Source organism: Aythya marila (genome assembly GCF_965140915.1).
Source record: "Aythya marila genome assembly, chromosome: 2".
In the NCBI taxonomy this organism is placed as follows: domain Eukaryota; kingdom Metazoa; phylum Chordata; class Aves; order Anseriformes; family Anatidae; genus Aythya; species Aythya marila.
The window spans coordinates 28,469,681-28,485,765 of NC_139043.1; positions in this window are offsets into that span (position 1 = coordinate 28,469,681).

Genomic DNA, 16,085 nt, shown 5'->3' on the forward strand with positions numbered 1-16,085 from the left:
TCCCTTCCCACTGCTTGTAATGTAATAAAAAAAAGGAAATATAAAATGGAGTCATAAAATAATTGATTCACTGAACTCACAAAAATGAACTCACAGTTCAAAAAGGCAGAGGAGCAGAACAGAAGACTGTCACATCTAACAGTGACAAATGCCATTTAACTGTTATGAAATGAAGTTGATACTGAGTGTTACTTGCACTGCAGATGAGGAATATGACAATGCCAACGGGTTGTCTTCTTCTGAATCCGTTAATACATTTCATGCCTCTTGACTTACACGTTGTTTTGAGCTAATGGGGGAAAGCTGATACTAAAGTTCTTATTTCATGTTGTTGGTGGATTTTTTTTTTAAATTGCTCATCTTTTCTTAAGAGATTCAGCACTCCAGATGGCTCTGTCATACTTTCAGTGCTTGCATAGTAGGAAGTAAATGGCTGTAGAATTTGCATGCCACAGAGGGCACTGGATAGCTTTCATACGTAGTCGACAAGATTATATTTTATGGCACTGTCTGAGATTTTGTGCAAATAATGGCATTTAAACCAGATGATGAATAATTAATCAATGCTCAGCAGGAATGAATCAGGCCACTGGCTGGTGGGATCAGCAATAAGCTCCAGTGGGCCCCTCATCATCTGAGACAAATGCTCACCTTCGTTCCAAACCTGAATTATTTCAGAAATCTGCTATACACAACAGATGCTGCATTATCCTTTTTTCTAACAATCTCCTTCATTAATGCAACATGTTATGTAAAAATGTGGAATAGCCTGTCCATCAGCGAAGTCACACTTCACTGGTCTTGCTTGCCTCTGTAGCAGTCATGTTTTACCCACAAAATACAACTCCACATTACACAGAGGGTGCAAAATTCACAGTTGGGGCTGCCTCTATCATGATACCAAACTTGCCGATAGAACTACATGGTTACGTTAAAAGTAAAACTAAAAAGCTAGAAATTACCTAGAGACAGCTAGAAATGAGATTTCTTTGTCATACAAGCAAATGTGATCACAATGATCATAGCTGATGGTGCACAATCACTAAATACCTCCTTAAAAAATACAGAATGCAAAACTACTGCTTCCATAAAATGAAACTGCATATCATAGGAAGGGACAAATTGCCCTTTCTTGGTACTTCTTTACACTTAGTGTTTCTATTAATGTCTATTAATGTATATATTAAAGCTACAAATCAAACCATAACATGGTGGTCCTCAATATCATCACCTTGCATAAAATGATACCATGGTTTGCTTCTCATTCTGGATTATACTCAAATTAGAGCTGTCTGTTCCAACTGTTAAGTATATCATATGTCTAACAGATTTAAACTGATCTTGCAAGCTGTTCTGTATGGGCATAATATCCATATGTATTGAATAAGCTGTGGGATCGTGACTCTTTCTAGGTTAGAAATCATCTGCAAAATGTTTAATATGTTCTTCCAATGAAATCATCATTTATTTTTACTACAAACTTGTTCTTTCAGATACAGTGGTTCCTGGATCTGTCTAAATAACTCTTAATGTATTGGTCAGCACCCACTTCTTACTTTTCTTGATTGATATTATGCAGAAGGGTAATGAATCCCAACGCAATGGGATTATGGGATTTTTTAATTTTAATTTTTTGAATGAATGACTGTAACTTAGTTGCAATTTATGATTTTTTTTTCAAGAATAATAAAGTTTGAGAAAAAAAAAACACATTATTAATGGGATTTTCTAAATGCTTCAAGCAATAAAAGACATCATCCTGAGAATGTGTAAAGAAAAAAAGTTTTTTCTATTTTTTAAGCACAGTATTCATGAGCTAGGGGGATTTCCTTGTAGTTTTCCTTGTAGTTGACCAATGATTGTAAGGGGTATAATTCAATTTAAGAGTAAGATCTGTATTCTGCTTTCATCCTCTATAACCTTCACTGCCATGTTATTTGCACTTAGAGTTTGGCATATACCATGGTTTTATGTCTCAGAAATTAAACCTTTTTAATAATAATAATAATAATAATAATAATAATAATAATAAAAAAAATAAAAGAAAAGTATTTAGGAAATTTAAACACATTTAGAGAATTACTACAAATTTCTGTATTAAATCATGAGGGAATTGGAATGATATTTTATTTTTTTTGCACTCTTCATGTGGTAAAACTTCACTTCTGAAAAGTTGTCCTTCAATGCTTTATTTAATATCTCTGAATTCTAATCTAGTCCCATTTCTATTAGAAACTGGGCAGAGTTTCTCCTCTGACATTAAGCATTAGGTACTGTGATGTATCTGTATCAGTTGTAGATGTATCAGTTTCCAGCCAAGATCCAGAATAATTTCCACTGGTGTGTTTTCATTAATGTCAGTAGAAGTGTGGACATACATATTTTGGGACATGTATACTTTGACATACATGTACATGTACATACTTTGAAATACTTTGATATATTTTGCCATCACACTATTTATTATTTCTAGTTCATAATTTTTTGAACTCTTATTAAGAGCCTTCTCCATGATGTCTTATGATTTCAATACAAAACCTTTAGACCAATTTTAAAACTTTGCTTGGTCCTTATGATGGAAAATGTCAATAGCCAGAGACAGGTGCTGGCATTTGGCCAGCCTGCTCCACAGACAGCCCAGATTAGATGTGGATCAATGTACAATAAATGTCTCCTTGTCTTAATATGTAGGCAGTGCCCTCCCTGTTCAAAAAAACAAAGTCTTATGTTAGCTTCTTGATCCCACTTGTTTCATTTTGGTCCTAATGAGAGAGTGAAATGCGTATGACACTACTTCAATTTCCATCATTTTTTCTCCTTCATATCTCAGGTTTAAGCATATGACAAGGAATTGTGAAAGAGCATCACAAGGTTTCTTAAAACAGTATCCTTCAAAGGCTGGCCATCAGTTAATGTCTGGCAGTTCAATCAATAGGAGATTGCATCAAGAACCTATTTCCTGCAGGAGGTCAGTAGAAATGTCTGCACTGAATGGCTAACTAAAAACTTCGACTTATCTCATTATGTGCAGAAACACACTAACTATGATTTTATATCTTTGCTGGACTGGTGAAGTGATGATCAAAAGTCTAATTGTACAGGATCCAAACTGTCAGCATTGCCAGCAGCACCTCATCTCTCCCCAATAAATGCACAACTGTGTGGTTTTTTTCCCCCTTTCTGCCAAAGAAGAGACATCACAGTGGTTTTTAAAGATAGCATTTCATCTTCAGGTGATCACTGCCAGTTCATACACATATTGGTCTAGTCAGGATTTAGCTAATGTAACAAGGGCCTGATCCAGCTCTCCCTAAAAATCAATATGAGACTTTCACTGATCTCAGTGGAAGCTAGATCAAGCCTCAAATACACTGGAGGAGATATTTTCCAAAGCACAAAGAACACTGAGACATATAACTCCTAATTCCTATTCATTACCTTTAAAACCTCTTCTAATACTTCTTTCCCAGTGTGAGATAAAAATATAGATCAGATAAATGTAAAAGACCTGTTACATCCCTGTACATACAAAATTGTTGGCTTGTTTTTCATCTTGACCCAAAGTGGCTATAAAACTACTTTGAAAACTTCTACAGTCCCATTTAAGCTAGCTGGAACTCAGACTCTCATTCAATGCCTTCTGTAGAAAAGAAAAATCAGAGATAAAGTAAAAAATATGTAAGATTTTAGTGTGTGGGGGGGGAAATCCTACAAGACCATTATAATTTTGTTGCATACCACCCTTCTATACCAGGCTCCCTTAAAATGTGCAATACTTTTATTTAACTATAAATTGAGTAGATTGAGATATTGAGACAGGAAAGTGGAGAAGAAATATTTCTAATTATTGTGCAAACACATTCCCCCTTTCTGATGGTTTCCACATTTCTAATTACTGTTTGGATTCATAGTAAGTGTACAAATGTATCTCTGCCCTCAATGGATTGTGAAACTGTAGCTTAATTATAAAGGGCAAGTTGCATTTTTATTTTTATATATATGTTTTGTTTTTTTTTTTTACTTAATAGCTAATGGTCTAGGCCTTTGGCTTAGAAGGTCATTTGTCTTCTGTACAGTAAAAGAAGTGTGGATAATCTCAATTTGTTTAATTATGTTTAGTGATTCATCTTGTCTCTGCCTAAATATTTGTTTTAAAGTATATATATCATTGTGTCATTAAGGACCTTTATTGTGAACAATTATTAATTTGCAGAAAGTAAGCTTCTACAGCTTTTTCTTCTTCAATTATATGTTTAAAGAAAAAATCCTCCTGATCACAAATAATTATTTTGTGGCCCAAAACTGCTCTTCCAGTGATTTTCTATGTTCATTTGAGAAATGTACTTGTTAAAACAAACAAACAAACAAACAAAAACAAAAACAAAACAAAACAAAACAAAAACCCACACACAAAAAAAAAAAAATTTGGCTGTTGGTGTGCATTTTAATGACTCTTATAAATGTGGGAAGTTCTAGTGGATTTAGGTAGCCAGAAATTATTCAGTGGCATAGTACTAATGTAGCAATAGGATTGGCCATTGGATTCTACAGATGATACTGGAAAAACACATACAAAAATTAAGGCCTTCTCTAGTAGCATTTAAGTACTTGGTCTTTAGTATGATTCATCTCATCTAACTTTAGACATTTATCATATAGATGTCTTCATCTGAATCACTTTATAGTTTCTATTGATAGTAAATAGTGTAATTAATCCTCTTTTGGATATCTAAAATATGTCAAATGAACGGTGCTCTACAAGTACTGATTTCTCCCAACTAACCATAACCATAGTTTAACTGCTAACTCAAATATCTCCTTACAAATACTTAAAGATCAGGAAGAAGGCTCTTACCCTTGAGCCTCAGGAAGAAATTTTAAATTTCAAGATATTTTAGGCTCTTTCACATTCCCTCTTGGGGTTTAACCCTGGTAAACAGCTACGATCCACACAGCTGCAGTCTCATTCCCCACTCCTTCCCCATCTCAATGGGGGGAACGGAACCATAAGGCCAAGAAGTTATCCCATTAGTTAATCCATGAGTTAAAAACTCATGGGTTGAGAGAAAGGAAGAAAGGAAAGAAGGATAGAAGGAAAGAAAGAAAATATAAAAACATAAGAAAAAAATAATAAAAATCAAGGCACGATGCAATTGTTTGCCACCAGTCAAGCAATATTCAAGCCAGTCCCCAAACAACAGTAGTCCCCCATCCTTGGGGCAAATATCCCAATTTTTATTGCTGAGAATGATGCCATATGGTATGGGACATGCCTTTGGCCAGTTTGGGTCAGCCGTCCTGGCTTTGTCCCCTCCCAGCTCCTTGTGCACCCCCAGCCTCCTCACTGGCAGAGTAGCATAAGAAAGTGAAATGTTATGTGCAAACACTGCTCTGCAAATAAAACATCAGTGTGTTATGAAAACTATTTTCATTACAAATCCAAAACACAGCACCATATGATCTACTTTGAAGAAAATTAACTCTATCTTTTTCCAATGCAAAAGGGACATGCTGTAGACCATGTATTTTGTTCTTTTTTTATTATCATTTTTATTAATTTTTTTATTATTATTTTTCCATGTCTTTTATCAGTAACCTTCCTGCTTACAAAAAAGAAACACTTAGAAGTAATAGAGCTATTTATTTTCACTTTCTGTCTCTGATAATCTTTTCTCTCCTAATGTGTGAGGGATATATACTTAAATATTGGCCTCTTATGAGCATTTAAGAAAAGTATCTGAGACTCATTTTTAGAAATAAAATTATTTTAGAGGAAGATCTACTTTGGTACTTCATATATGTTAGTGAAACAAAAGACTCTTAGATTACATCTAAGTCAAAGAGTTCTATATTTATATTTACTTGATGAATACTTATTGCTATTCTTACCTTATAATATCTGGATATCTTATTGTGCTATCACAGTATGTGACAATGACTGTATCAAAAAGCTTGGAATACAAAGTAAAAAAAAAAATACAGTAGAGGCAATATATAAACAGGCAACAAAGGCATACCTGAATTTGGCCAAGACCTGGGAACTAAACACAAATCTCCTAGTATACTGTTTTAACTTTTGTTCTTAAAAAATAACAAAACACATATACAATATACCTGATTATCTAATGGATTTGAATACAGGCTTATAATTAGCAAAAGTAATAATGACCATTTGACAATTGTCCTTTTTTTTTTTTTTTTAATAATGGAATTCTCCTCCAAATTATGGTGACTAAATAATAAAACAAGGCCTTAAGTGGGTAGTCCTGATCATTACTCAGGGTATAGAGCTTCCTCAGTTTTAACAAACTTTTTTTAGGTAGCCATTCTGGCATCAGTTTCCCTTAGAAGCAGGGGCCCCTAAAACAAAGAACAAGATTATAGCAGAAAAATAGTATAAGAACATACATGAAATTATAAGAACAGGATAGTGCCTGAGGGTTGAAAGCAAAGATCCAAAAAGGTCAAGTACAGGTTCCTAAAGCAATGAAACACTGAGAAATGAATAGGACTGGTTTTAGCAGAGAACAAAGAGCAGGTATCTAACATGCAAAAAACATGTGCTGAAAAAACAAAGGAGATAGGAGAAATGTAATAAAGAAAGCTAAAGTCCCTACAAGAATGGGAACAAAGGAAGAACCAAATGAAGAACTGCTGAACTACCAACACCTCTGGACTCTTCATGCAGAGGGTCAGACCTGGCAGAAGGTCAGACCTTCTGCCTGATGAATAAACACCACAGCTTATCTACACCAAGCATCCTCCACCCTTCACTGAAGAAGGAGGACTGTTTTTTTCAATGTGCTGTGCATCAAATTTGGCTACTGCAAGTCAGAGGCTTCCAACAATTCCTGCTTCAGATAAACTTAAGTAGCAAATTGGTGGGGCAAAGCAAACCCTTCATGCCATGATGGGAAAAGAACAGAAAAGCTTTCACAGGACTAATGGAGTTTTCTTTTCCTACTATGAATTCTAAGAATTGTCATCTTCATACCTGCAAAATGCACCTGCATTCTGTTTTCCTTACCTTTCTATTAAATTGGGCAAAAGGTTTTCATACAGTGCCTCATTCATGGCCCTATAACCCAGTCCAGGAGTCTAGGTTATATGAGAGCACTCACAGAGAGAAAAGAACTAATGGCAATAGTGGCATACATTCATTCACTCAGGTTTTCTTTTTATTGGTATTAACATTATGCATTCAATACAGTGACATCATTCCACTTCACTAATGAAGCCATGACTATGTGAACTCTGTTATAGAGAGGAATAGCAATAATTCTGAGTAACACTTCTCAGGCAGTTATTTCATTCAGTATTTAAATTAAAGGAGAAGCTCTGTGATTATGGTGCAGATGTAACAAAATGCATTTCATTTCAGTCTCTATCACCCCTCAATTAACTGAGATCCAGCAGATAGGGAATAATTGCACTTATTACTTTGCTTCTCTGTTTTCCATTAATGCCACCATAATATCACTGGGATTTTTAAATAAATAAATAAATAAATGATAAGAAATCAAATATTATATTGAAACTAAACACAGACGCCATTTATTGTTTGGTGAGATATATTGTGGAGCACCAGAACTATCATATGCCACTGTGAGTTAATTTTGTACAATTCAGAAATGCCCTTAAAAACAATCCAAAATTCAGCAAGTGACAGTTTATATCCTCCATCTATAAATTATCAGTTATGAACTTTGCTCCATGAAAAGCATAACTGCCTGGGCTATGTGCCATGTGGAAATAGAAGAGAATTTTCCTGCTGTCAAAGCAAACTCTGGAAATGAGAAAGGGTCATAACTGAGGAAATACGGATTTTGTACTGCATTATAACACATCAAACTATTCAGATATAATCTGCCTTTCTGGAGAGATGTCTTCCAGATAGCTAGCATAGAACTGCAGTTTCTGAAAATCATGTATTCCCATCATAATACCTGCTACTGAGTAGCAGATGTACCCATGTTGATACCTGAGTACTGCCCTTAGATTTGTGGATGTTCTTTTGTTGGAAAACACTATTTCAACAGGAGGCAATTGCTACTCCTGAGTTCAATATCATGGATTTACCACAGTGAAATTATCATTTTACTCAATGTCTCAGTACAGTAACAATTTCCCAATACAAATATCTTCCTACACATTCTGTAGACAACAGCTCTAAGCATATTTTTTCTTTTTCATACTAGATGTTTATACAATTATCAGCTTACGCTTTAATTGGATTTAACTAATTGGTAAACACGATTTTTATTCATTAGTTTTATACATGTATCAGTTCTTCATTTGAGGTTTAATTTGAATTCAATATAAGCAACTGGATAGCAGAGATTTGTTTAAAAAAAAAGTAAAAACTTGACAAATCACAGCAATTTCTTCAATTTGGTATTCTTAAAAATGTCTATTATTAAATCTGTTTATTTTTACATGCATGTATAATCATATTATATAAAATATAGAATATGTTTCTAAGAGAGCTTCCTATGGATTTTGTTATTTGATGTGATCAATATGAAAAGAAATGCAAAAGCCTTTTAGTTTAAAGTCTTACACATAGTCCATACAAGTCTGAGAAAAGAAATATAAAAATCTGAAGATGCAAGAAAATAATAATTTTATTACTTTGAACTAGTCCTGTAGTTCTATAAAAGATCATGGAAGAGGGTTTATATACTACAGAGACTTAAAAGAATAATTACAACTATGAATAAATGATCATTCACAAAGCATCAGTCAATTTCCTACAACAGAGTTATTGTTATTAGAGGTAGGGGATATTGAACCATGAACTGTGGCCACAAATTTCCATAAAACCCACAGATAATGCAACACTTCTTTAGAATTATTTTAAAAGGATTGTCAGGTTTGTCTTCACTGTATTTATAATCAGTGGCAGTGGAAAATGAAAGGCACTGGGAAAACATTGGTGGCACACTCTCTTCTAAGATCTTCCTATTCATTTTACCAAGAATCTGGCTGCAATCAGAGATATTCTGATTGTACCCCTCTTCATGCTTTTTGTTAAAGTGGAAAAACATGCATTAGCAGAAAAGATGCGTTACTGTAATGGATTATCAACAACATAAATTGTCCAAACATTCCCACTCATCATTTTTCTGAAATGAAACACTACAAAAAAGTATCCTCTTTCCCATAAATCTGTTTGGTGGACATGTTAAGAGAAAACACCAGCTCCAGTCTACCATATATATCTACACAGCATGAAAAGAGGTTTCATGGCAGTGGCAATAGTGGTGATGGTAATCACAAAATATAAGGAGATGCATGAAAGGTACGAAAAGAAGAAAAATGCACACTTGGAAAATAAGATAAAAGGTTGGCATAAAGTGGCAAGAGTAAAGAAAGAAGAGATAAATTGTTTGTAAAGAAGGGAAGAGAATGTAAAGTTAGAGACAATCAGGAAAAAGAAACAAATGTTAATAACAAAACAAAACAAAAACAGCATGTCCTTTGCCTTTTTTATCAATGCCATCCAATAGTTTTAGTCAATATATAGACAATAATCATTTGCATCATATAAAAATGAGCCCAGTTGCCATCTGACAGATGTCTAGATTATAAAGTTCAATCATCATAATTACATTTAGTGAGTAAGATGCTGCCCAGTAATCTGAGCTGAAGAAACAGGATTGACAGAGGTTTAAATTGCTGTCTCTTCTCCACTACAGATGGATCCTGCAAGTACAGTGCTGGGAAGAGAAACAGTTGTTTGACTACTATACTCTGTAAATTCCTTTAACTTCTGTATTTGCACAAAGATCTGGGCTACATGCTACCTGTAACTAAAAAATGTTGAAATGCCGGGATATCAAGGGATATCAAGGATATAGGCTAAATACCAGCACTGGAGAACCTCTGATTTCCCACTCTCTTTTTTCTTGTGTTCCTATAACTTGTTCTTTAGTTAATTGTTTCTAATTCTGAAGTATATAGAAATTAATTCCCATTGTTTTCTGGTGAACTCGTTGGCTAAAGATCAATTGATCCTTGTAATATTCTGTTGAATAATTAAGCTTTTATTCACATTTGCTGACAAGGTCTTAGATTCTGCTCAAACCCATTTGCCTTCAGATTTGCTCAGCTCCTAAAGATTTTTCCAACTGCATATTATTTTAGTATTTACTTAGCTTCCCCTGTTTTCACAACAGTCTTATCGATTGTGCAGCCCTCATAGGCAAGATATTTTACTATGGTCAGGACAATAATAGTGTTCATCTTTATCACTTGAAGATTAAGCAAATAAAAATTCCATGAATTCACATCATGTTCTCTTCTTCTGCAAGTCCATTGACAGTCATTTCACTGCCCAGGAATCTCAGCTATAAGTAGCTGTCAGAATTACAGCTTAAATAGGAAGGGACACATTCTGTTTAACTATTACACTAACTTAAATCCCAAGTAACTCCACTGAAGTCGGTGGATTTGCTCTGGATTTAATCCAGTGTAGCTGAAAGCAGAAATTGGCCCTTTGATTCTTGCTGCTATTACACAATTGTTGGGAGATTTACTATATGGGGTACAGAGATTTACTATTCTGTACAACTAACACGTTGCAGCATACTTGTTGATCTACTTACTGGCAGAGTAAGAGCTTTATATTTGACATAACTGAAAGTTCTGAGTAAAAATAGATTTTAGAAAATTCCCAGCTGAGCTTTAATATCAATTTTCAGGAAGCAAAAATACAGCTTTACACCAAGCAAGACTAGTTGAAATGGAGGTAGTTTAGCTCACAAATGTTTGTAATATACTGATTAACCTGCCTGCAGCCTCTGAATGGATAGTATGAAGATTTGATAGCAAACCTAGAAATTACTTTTGCTAAATGGAAAAATGGAGGGAAAAAAAAAAAAAAAAAAAGAAGTTGGGTACTGCAGAGCATCACAGTTGTTGCAATTCATCATCAGAATTCATAGCAGTCATTCTGGCTGATTTCCACAAGTTTTCATAGCACTAGAACTGGGGGATGGTGGGGGAGATGAGGAGAGAAAGTATTTACCTAATATCTTATTACAAAAATGTATTGAAAGTTGTCAAAATATTTGACAAGTTTTATAAACAAGTAAGTAACAGGACAAATAGGAAACATATCTAAAAATAGAGCAAAATAGCATAAAATTTTATTAGAACAATAGAAAATCATCTTGACCACAACAACAGCAAACACAAGTTTGTTGAAAATTTATACAGAAAAGGACAGAAAATAACATTTTCTCCAGAGTCTACACTCTTTCCACCGATTTTACATGTTTTACTTCAAATATAGACACTGGGCGTTTATTTAAATTACTTTTTTTTTTATTTTTTACACTTTTAAAATATTTTAATCAGCAAGAAGGAAAATTACATAAAAAATATTAAATATGTTCTTGACACAGGAATTATGCATGATTCAGAGAGAACCAGGAAATATTTCTATTATGTTAAAATAGAAATTCACATCTACTCCTTCCTAATCTATACTTTGGATGTGGATGTGAACAGAAAGAAAAGAGACAGAAATTCTCTAGTGAATGGTAATATTTTGGAAGTTAAATGTGTTTGTATATATACACACATACACAGATAAACACAGAAATATAGATATATATGTATACACAATCTCCATCTTCTATTTTTTATTTAATATTATGCAAAATAACCACCTTGCTCCCTCAGCAGTATTTGTGCTCTTTAAACCTTGAACTCTGTTCTGAAGCTGTTTAATGTTTGTTCTCAAAGACTTCTTGTAAAATATTGGAGGGCTTTTTTGATAGTAAATATAAGAAACTACCTTTCCATTTGGGTTAGAACTGAGATGAAATGAGGAATGGCTGCCACCAAGCAGAAAATTTGCTCACTTTATGTGTGCCAGTTAATTACGACACTTCAGAGGCGCTTCTGAAAGGATAAGGCAAGCTGCATAAATTTAGCTGTAATCCAGGCAGGCAAAACTAATTTGCAGGGGATGGCCTTATCTAGCTGCTGCAGCTTTCTCAGAAAATTAACCTTGGATATTTGGGCCCAATTCAGAAAGTGTTTGATTTTTTTTTCTTTTCCTGCTCAGCATAAGAGAATTTTAAATTCAATACAATACCTGACTTTTAAGAGGCACTATGAATGCTGTAGGCAGTTCAGAGTTATTACTGACAAGCCAAAATATATATTTATATATGTACATATATGATTGTCCTTCATGCCCATTATCCTGCCTTGTATGTGCATCAGAGGGTTTATCATCATATGTATGAAGGGGGGAGGGGGGGGGCAAGGGGGGGGACTTTGGATTAACAGAAGATGCAGCTCATTTTAATGTACTTAGAAAAATTCATCAAAGTTCATTGCGGAATAAGTCATGCATACTGACTTGTTCATTCCAGTGGAAATGAAGAAATCCCCATAAAAATAGAAGTTTAATGAAGTGTTGGAGCAAAGTCCTGCCTGTCATTTCAATTACCACTGATTTAGAATTTTCTTTGATACACAGTTATTAATTGCTCTTACTCAGCACAATTAAAAGTTTACCTTAGATTTCACCAGCTTCACTGGTTCATGGGTGAAAGATTTAATTAACAAATATTGCCAAACCCACCTTAAAAGCTTTGGGCATAATATGAAGTACAAGAAGTGCTACTGGCTTCTTAGCATTTTGCAACCTATTTAGTTAAGACTGAATTTTGTTTTACCTAACAGCATTAATAAGTTCACAGTATGTCCCTCCTTTTGCTCAGCCAATAATCACTGTAGGAAAACATGAAAGTAAAACTCACAGTATTTTTTTTCTGTAATTTCAGTGGTTTGAAAACTCTGGATGGTTTCTAGGCAACACAATTTTTTATATTTGTTCTAAAAGACAGACTGACCACCCAAAAATATATCAAAGATTATTTGGAAAAACAAAAATGAATAATTTTAGGAGGATTCCTCTTACTTCTCTCCTATTTTCAAGGAGGTAGTTATCTCCTTTAGAGCCATTCATTCCAGCCTAAGCTTGATCACTAAAACGGGACCACAGAAACGTAATTAATACCTTTTAGGTTATTTCACTGACTTCTGTCTTCACTGACAAGATGCCTAAATTTAAGGCAGACAAATTCATACTAAATTAATCTAACCTGCAGTTAAAGCCCATTAACTCTTTTGATGTTCAGCAGTATGTTAATGATGAGAATCTTTTAAATACATGCTCAGTTGCCATTCCATTTTGATTAGGCCCTTGAAAATACAGCTAGCTTTCAAAAGGACCTATACATCTTATGTACATAATTCTGAATATTCTGATTTGGCATAGAAAATTGCATGGCAGTGCAACCTTCATTCTTGCTCTGAATTTTGCCAGGTTTTAACAACCAAGGGCTACTTGTGATCAAGGAGAAACAGGGTAATTTATTACCCCTTCTTCTCATCCAGCTTCAGTATGCCCCAAGATACTTTTTATTCTTGCATTATGTCAGTACAATTTTATGTTAGTGTCAAGTTAATGAGTAGCTGCCACTTAGTTGATGCTGACTTTTGCCTTCAAAGTGATGGTAAGATTACATGTAAATATAAATGTCAACATAACCATTCTGTAATAATAATAATAATAATAAACTGTTGTTTCATTATTGTAATCTTCACCATCATTAATATTTTTATTCTTATTGGTACTTAATTTTTACCACTACAAAAATAATAGCAATGTGCTTCTTACCATCCATTCATGCAGGAAAGTCCAACTCTTGCTCAGAAGAACTTGGATTGGAAGATATATACAGCATATGAAAGACAGAAAGGAGACAGTTAAATGTAAAGTTAAAAACAGATATCTTAGGGAGTAGTAAATAGGTTCAAATTTAAAAATCCATCCTCACATCGAAATAAATGTGAGTAGTAGTAAACCTGCAGTATAAAGAAAAATAATTATTAACTATTAAAAATAATTATTAACTAAACTATTAATAGAGAGAATAAAATGAAAATTGACTAAAACTAGCAACACACAGCAAACTTTCTAGTTTGAAGGTATTTTATAAAATTGTATTCTAAATATCACAGTAGATATAAGAAGAGTTTAAACTCCTTCCATTTCTGAATAAAAGTATTCTTCCTCTCTGAAGTTTTATAATAATATTAGTCAATGCATCTCTTCAATGTAAAAATATTTCATTCGGGACAAGTAACAAACAGAGCCAAGCTATAAGAGATGGAAAGATTTTGATCTTCAGAATTTTGTTGCTTCAGTCTTTATCAGATGCTCACAGAGATACTCATTAAGCAAATGTTTAACCTGCCAATTTTTGTTATACTGGAACAAAACCAACCAGACAAACAAAGACATAGAGAAAGATATTCAGCTATAGTGGGATATTCAGCTACAGATATTCAGCTATTACTGTCCAGTAGGATACAGTTCATCATGCATGCTTGAAGGAGTTAACAGCAAATTATCATTGCTAGCAATTACTCAGATTTTACCCCTTCTTTGTGTAAAATGGTTTCTATTAGGCAGTCAGGTGACTATTATGGATAGGTGGACTAAGTAGGTATTTCCAGATTTATGCAGAAGTTAAAACAAGGATCTATACTAATTTCCCTGTCCTAAAGTAATTTACCTAAGTTTCCTTTATGTGGAAATTCCTACACTTTTACATTTACAGAATGGTCTTGAAATATTTTTGCATGTTGCTAAGTATTACACTTACTTCGATAATGCTAGGTATCTCCTAAGATATATATGTAGATTTATGTGACAGTCAATGGAAAGAAAGAAGCATCTCCAGTGATATGTACTCTCTGAGATATATATCTTGTAGTAGGTTTATGAATTCTCTGTAAAGATACTGTGTTTTTAATTTATCTTGTAGATGGCTGAATTAGGCAGATTGAATGATATCTTAAATATTCTGTCTTTGTATTTTGTTATGTGTTGATATCTGAAACATTACATATTTTTCTGTTCATCAAGAATGAAACCAAAAAAACCACTTGGAATGATTCTCAGCAAACTGAATCACAGATGAAAGAATTCCACAAAGTATTTTGAATATGTACCCAGTCTAGTATGATCACAGCTGACTGTAGGTATTCATTACTGGAGTCTTCAAGAATCATAACTCTATATTTTCTTCTGCATTGTGACTTCTCAGCATGAAATGGCATAATAATACCATAGACATCTAATGTAAATAATAGTATTAGTAATACTACTAATTACTAAATATTACTGTATTTACTAAAACCAATGGGCCCAGCTGATAAAAATTGTGCTGATAAATAATACTTGCTAGAATTTGGAACCACCAACATGGTGTTTTTCATTTTCTGAGAAAGGAGCTGAACTATAAAATCATATCTCCAAACACATGTTGGTATGTCATCTGGTAAATTCAAAAGTATAGCTGGAAAACACTGGGAAGTGCAGTTAATGTAAGGAAAAATTGTCTTAGCTGTAACTGCCCACAAACAAAACCTGTAGCCTTGAATATTTCCATTTTGTTGGGATTTTCACATTCTTGAAGTGGTGGGGAAGAGCTTTTAATTTAAAATATCAATATTGATTTTATTGTTTAAACATGCTCAAAAACCTAGGTGGAATAGCAGTCTCCATGAACTGGCCCTGATTTAATATATCCAGAATATTTCCAATGCTGGGTAAAAGAAGCATTCAGAAGCAAAGAGGAGCATCAGCAAAATAACAGTGGAAATAGATTCAGTATAGTCAAGTTTGTACAAAGACACCTCAGGGAGAAGAGAAGAAGGCTAATATTACAGGTTTGTGAAGATTCTGCTCAGTACTTCAGTCAGGGCAGAGATCCAAAAAATAAGATGCTATCCAAGTGGCAAGAGTTAGAACCGGCAACGTCAAAAAGGACAATGTGATCAGCTCAGTTACAATAAACCGAGTAGTCCCCGAGGATAAAGATGGTGCACAGTCTACCAGACTTGGCAACAAAAAGATTTGATGTAAGCCATTGTTACACATAACTCTAAATGCTTTTAAAGGGAGAACCCAAACTGTAGGGACAAACAGTATAAAAGAGTGCAGAAATTAAAGGCTGATTCTTAGAAAAGCCAAGAACCTGCAGCTGCAGTTT